A 6,484-nucleotide genomic window follows, 5' to 3' on the forward strand; every position below is an offset into this window, starting at 1 on the left:
TGTGAGAAGCCGCAGTGTGAACAAATAAAAAAGAAGAGGAAAGATAAGCAAATTTTGTCTTTTACTACATTATAATAGACACATTAGAATAGACTCTTTGCTCATTTTAAAAAGAGAAAAAAATACAAAATAAAATAAATAAAGAGAGGGTTTACTCTCAGATACCTAGCTAGATAAGTATGTATTATGTCGATCCATATCAATTAATTTGTAGAGTAGATACTCATACAAATTAATCATATACTCAAGAACCAGATTTGAACTGGTGACACGAGGATTTTCAGTCCTCTGCTCTACCAACTGAGCTATCCCGACCATTACCGACGCATTATCCTCATAATACTAGATGACTTGGGTCTATGTCAATTAAAAATGAAAACAAAAAAAACGAAAAAGTATTAAATTAAAAGTCTCGAACAGGAATTTCTTGGATCTTCAAAAGGAAGACTTTGTAAATTTCCATATGAGTAATCATATGTATTATGAATCATTCAAATAGGTATTCCTTGCTCAAGAGATTTCTACGTATATCATATATATATCACATCACACTATATCACAAGACTTGTGATAAGAGAACAAAATTCTGCTATGCTAGGATACGCTTGTAAAACGGCAAAGAATAGGATGAATGAGAAACATGAGGAACTTTGAACCACTAACAAAAAGGGTAGGATAAAATAAATAGACAGCAAACGGGCTTTTTGGGGTTGGGGATAGAGGGACTTGAACCCTCACGATTTTTAAAGTCGACGGATTTTCCTCTTACTATAAATTTCATTGTTGTCGGTATTGATATTGACATGTAGAACAGGACTCTATCTTTATTCTCGTCCGATTAATCAGTTTTCAAAAGATTTATCAGACTATGGAGTGAATGATTTGATTAATGACTATTCTATTCGATTCTTTCTTCAACTTGGAATCGATTCACAACAATTCTTTTATTTTCATATTTTCATATAAATATAAATTGATATTGCATATAATAGAAATAAAAAAAAAATACGGGTTCAGTTCGTCTTTTTGAGATAGTTTTCATTAGTATACCTATAAAAAAATAGGTATATCTTGCATCCTTTCTAGAGTTTCGATATTCGATATAAGGATTCCTTTACCAACAGTCAACCCCATTTGTTAGAATAGCTTCCATTGAGTCTCTGCACCTATCCTTTCCTTTTTTTCTTATTCTCGCTTGCTGAACCTTTGTTCATGTTTATTTTCGTAAAATAATAAAATAATAGGATTTGGCTCAGGATTGCCCATTTTTCATTCAGGGTTTCTCTGAATTTGAAAGTTATCACTTAGTAGGTTTCCATACCAAGGCTCAATCCAATTAAGTCCGTAGCGTCTACCAATTTCGCCATATCCTTTTGTGTCTTGAGATTAGGATCTCATTAGGATGCCCCTCCTTCCCCCTTTCTCCCTCCTTTCCCCCTTCTTTCATTTGTTTATTTTCTTTCGTTTATTTATTTGCTTTCTTTTTATGCGAAACCGTTGAATTTAGTAGATATAGATACAGATTCTTATATCGAAGGGTCTTTACCTATTTTCTTGTTTGTTTATCCGTTTTTCGTCTCTATCGGAGACCCATATTAATTTTTATTTGGTCCAAAAATATTTTATCATTTCTGTATTCGCAATTCAATATAGATGGGTATTTCATAACATATATATGTCCCTCTTACTCTCAGTTTTCTCAGGCAATTTGGTGGAATACTCGAAGGGTCGATTCTTTTTTTCGTCTTAGCTTCTGTCTTTATGAATGAAAACAAAAGAAAGGAGTCTCTCATTATGATCTGGATTTCATTTCTATGGGTTGCATCTTTTTTTCTTTAATTTCATTTTTATTCTTATTATTAGACTATCCTATATAACCATAATAACTAAAAAAATAAAAATGAAAATTGAATTTATTCATTATTAAAAATGAAAATGAAATTAATTATTTTTTTTTATAGTATAATAGCTAGAACTAATTATTTCTATTTAATAACTAGAACTAATTATTCCATTCATTTCTATTTCGAATTCGAAGATAATTCAAATTTTGAGTCTAAAAGAGTTTCATTCTAATTATCTAGACTTATAACGTTTCATTTATATAATCATAAAATATATAACTGCATAAAAAGATTTTGACTCTAATTATCTCTATTTAGAACTCTAAACTAAATAGAAATAAATTTAATCTAGATTAAATCTATTAAATCGATCGATTAAATGAAATCTATATAAAAAATTTTCTATTTCTATATAATTTAGATGTAAAATATACTAAAATATAAAATAAACTAGAAAATAAAAATGGAGTCAGTAATATTAGTAATATTACTATATTAATATAAAAGAAATATAACTAAGATATAAAAAAGATATTAAATATATTAAATATATAAAATATATAGATAAATAATAAATATATATATAAAATTTTAATTTAAATCAATTATTAGATTCTATCAACATTAGCTTGAATATTAGATTGAATCTACCATTATTATATTAAATATGTTATATTTATATTAAGTTTATATTAAGTATGGCATTAAAAATTAGAAAAAATTCTAGTTTTTCTAAATTCGAGTCTCTAATTCATATTAATAATTCATATTAATTATGAATAACTAATAGATAGTTAATAGATAAGATCTAATAGTTTGCTGAATCCCTATGGATACCAAATTTCTATTATTTGAGCCCGCTTAGCTCAGAGGTTAGAGCATCGCATTTGTAATGCGATGGTCATCAATTCGATTCCGATAGCCGGCTTTCCCTATTTGTTTGCTTTTGCCTTTTTACATAATTTAGAATGTTTTTTGAAATCAAAGAACAAACAGTGAAAAAGCTTTTCCCTTTTCTTTCAATTCTTTCCAAGGTCAACAATCTGTTTATTATCTCGTCAGAAACTTCCAATTAGGGATCAATTTGAGGAGTTAGATCTTTGCAGAATAAATCAAGAAAAAAGGAAACTCTTTTGGTTTAATTTATTTATCTATTTAATATTATATTCAATTTATTTATATATTATATCTATTTTATTATATATATTCTAAATATTTTATATCTAAATATTTTATATATTTTATATTTATATATTAATATTATTTTATATATTATATATATATTTATTTCTATTTTTGTATACATTATATACAATACAAAAAAACAAAAAAGTAAAGTATGGATATTGATCCAATTCATCTCATTAATATTTGTAGTACAATCCTTCAGTCGATTTCGCTTCATTTAGTTCAGTTTTAATTTCGGTTTATGAAATTTCAATAAAATTCAAATTAATAAGGAGTCCTTATGTCACGTTACCGAGGGCCTCGTTTCAAAAAATACGCCGTCTGGGGGCTTTACCGGGACTAACTAGTAAAGGCCTAGAGCCGGAAGCGATCTTAGAAACCAATCGCGCCCGGTAAAAATCTCAATACCGTATTCGTTTAGAAGAAAAACAATAAATTGCGTTTTCATTATGGCCTTACAGAACGACAATTACTTAAATACGTTCGTATTGCCAGAAAAGCCAAAGGGTCAACAGGTCAGGTTTTACTACAATTACTTGAAATGCGGTTGGATAACATCCTTTTTCGATTGGGTATGGCTTCGACTATTCCTCAAGCCCGTCAATTAGTTAACCATAGACATATTTTAGTTAATGGGCGTACAGTAGATATACCAAGTTATCGCTGCAAACCCCGAGATATTATTTCAGCGAGGATGAACAAAATCTAGAACTCTGATTCAAAATTATCTTGATTCATCCACCAATGAGGAATTACCAAAACATTTGACCTTTCACATTACAATATAAAGTTAGTCAATCAAATAATAGATAGGAAATGGGTTGGTTTGAAAATAAATGAATTGCTTGTCGTAGAATATTATTCTCGTCAGACTTAAACCTAACTAAAATAACAAAACAAGGGTTCTGCCCCCTTTTCACCTGAGTTAAGGTTAAGTAAAGGAAGACAGGGAATGGGTTTGATTCGGAGATTTTCTCCTATTCATGTATGATAGATACGTAAGGAGATTTTCATCCCTGTATGCTATTTTACGTATTCCATATTAAAAGGAATTGGGAATAGAGAACTAAAGAAGGGTCTAATTCTTTAGTATATGTTCTTATTTGATACATTGTAGTCAGTTACATTGGCGAATTAGGTGAAGGTGCGGAAGAGAGGATTCGAACCCTCGGTAAACAAGAGTCTACATAGCAGTTCAATGCTACGCCTTGAACCACTCGGCCATCTCTCCTACATAATTATTATGGCCGATACCCCGAGCGAATAGCGAGTTACTCATATTAGATTGTTCGATAGGTACGAACAATATCAATTCTAACTAGGAAACTTGCTATAAAATAGAAAACTTTTCATCACTTTTTTTTTATCACTTTTTCTTTAGCCTCCGGGCTCGAAGAATTTTTAAAAAATGGAATGGGTCTACTTTTATGTTATTTCGTACTGTACACTTCCTTTGTTTGTGAGATCATTTTATTTTCTCACGAGGGGTAATGAAAAGAGTTATAGAATGGATTGCTACCTATGCCTAGATCGCAGATAAATGGAAATTTTATTGATAAGACCTTTTCAATTGTAGCCAATATCTTATTACGAATAATTCCGACAACTTCAGGAGAAAAAGAGGCATTTACTTATTACAGAGATGGTGCGATTTGATTATTATTATATATATATTTTACTTTATTCTCTTTATTCTTTATTTATTATTTACTTTTTTATTTACTTTACCACTCTCAGTCTTAGGAAAAAGACACATTATTCAGAATAGAAAAAAGGCTATTGAAAACAAAAAAGAAATCTACGCTTGTTGAAGGTGAAGTTTATAAATAAAGCAATTCCTTCTGTCGTGTATCCCCGATTAATGCAACCTCAGATGCTTCAATTGTTGATTCGAGTATTGAGCGAAAGGTTACACCTATGGGTCTGTATTGTGGGTCAACCCTACTACACTAGTACCAATAGGCGGCATAGAGGAAGAAGCACTACGCCTAGGAATCAACAACACGAAAACTTTGTTATTAATGATTCCCTTTCTTTATCGGGATCGGAACTAAGAGAAATGGTTGGGACAACAAACATCCATCTTGTTCGTACTTTGGATACCCATATAACCATCGAAGATTGTTGAAGTGACTAATTCCTGGAAATTAAGGAGCGTTGAGAACAAAGAAATTGTTGGGTTTACTTTTTATCTAGTACGAACACGCTTGATGGTAAGAAAAGATCTTTTGCAAGAGGGTTGGCTAGAGATTTCTTGTAAAAACATTAGCCCCGCTCAGTTCATAATGACAATATTTCGACCTTTTTTTTAATTCCATGGATTATTCTCATTATGCACATAAAGGAGGAGCCGTATGAGGTGAAAATCTCATGTACGGTTTTGGAACGGAGAATTCTTTGAATCGAATGACGACCGTAACGGATGTCGGCTCAATCCGAAGGAAATTATGCGGAGGCCTTACAGAATTATTATGAAGCTATGCGACTAGAAATTGATCCCTATGATCGAAGTTATATACTATATAACATAGGCCTTATCCACACAAGTAATGGAGAGCATACAAAAGCTTTAGAATATTATTTTCGAGCACTAGAACGAAACCCGTTCTTACCACAAGCTTTTAATAATATGGCTGTGATCTGTCATTACGTGCGACTATCTCCACTATAGAAATAAAAAAGGAAAGAAAGAGCAAATACGCTAGTAAATAAATACGCTAGTAAATAAACACGCTAGTAAATAAAATACTAGAAAAAAAAATAGGCTTTCTACATATTGCATCGTCCAAAAAACGATTTTTATCAGCTGTAACAAAAAAAGAAACTTCATAGAAGTCGAAATATGAAGAAATATATATGCCTAGATACTTTATTCTATGGATAAAGATCTAATTGATAGAGGAAGCACCGTAAAGATCAATTAGCGAGGTTTTGAGCCGATACAATAAATAAGAACTGCTTATTTATGTCATGATATGAGATAAAAATTAGGAATCGACTTATGTAATAGAGCCGATCCCCTAAGTTATTGAGCAGCGGTGTAGCATCAGATCCCAAAGACAGTAAGTCTTTTTTATGAGGAAGAAGTCTTTTTCAAGGATTCTATATAAATTTCTATATGATATGAAACCGAGATAGTTACCTTTCAGAAAAATCTAACGGACGACAGCCCCGAAATGCCTATGCTTTATTTTTCTGAAGGTGGGAGAAAAGATAAAACTTATTATTAATTTAATCCAAATTAGAGTTTGAAACTCATGTAATTAACCCCTTTTGGTTAACCCGAGACAAATCAATAGATCTATGAGAAATCTCATTCAATTGGATATATGGTAGGGTAAAAAAATGGGATACCAAAAGAATTGACTGCCGAGCCGTATGAGGTAGGAAACTCTCAAGTACAGTTCTAAGGAAGGAATTGAACCGCCTATTTCGACCGGGAGAACAGGCCA

The 6,484-nt window shown here is 31.1% G+C and overlaps 1 non-coding gene across 1 annotated transcript; it reads right to left on the minus strand.

Moving 5' to 3' along the window:
- Nucleotides 1–242: 242 nt before the first annotated feature.
- Nucleotides 243–315, minus strand: TRNAF-GAA (transfer RNA phenylalanine (anticodon GAA)). Its single transcript has one exon. It is a non-coding gene; the product is annotated as a tRNA-Phe (tRNA).
- Nucleotides 316–6,484: the final 6,169 nt, after the last annotated feature.

Source organism: Gossypium arboreum, unplaced genomic scaffold, assembly GCF_025698485.1.
Source record: "Gossypium arboreum isolate Shixiya-1 unplaced genomic scaffold, ASM2569848v2 Contig00210, whole genome shotgun sequence".
Lineage (NCBI taxonomy): Eukaryota > Viridiplantae > Streptophyta > Magnoliopsida > Malvales > Malvaceae > Gossypium > Gossypium arboreum.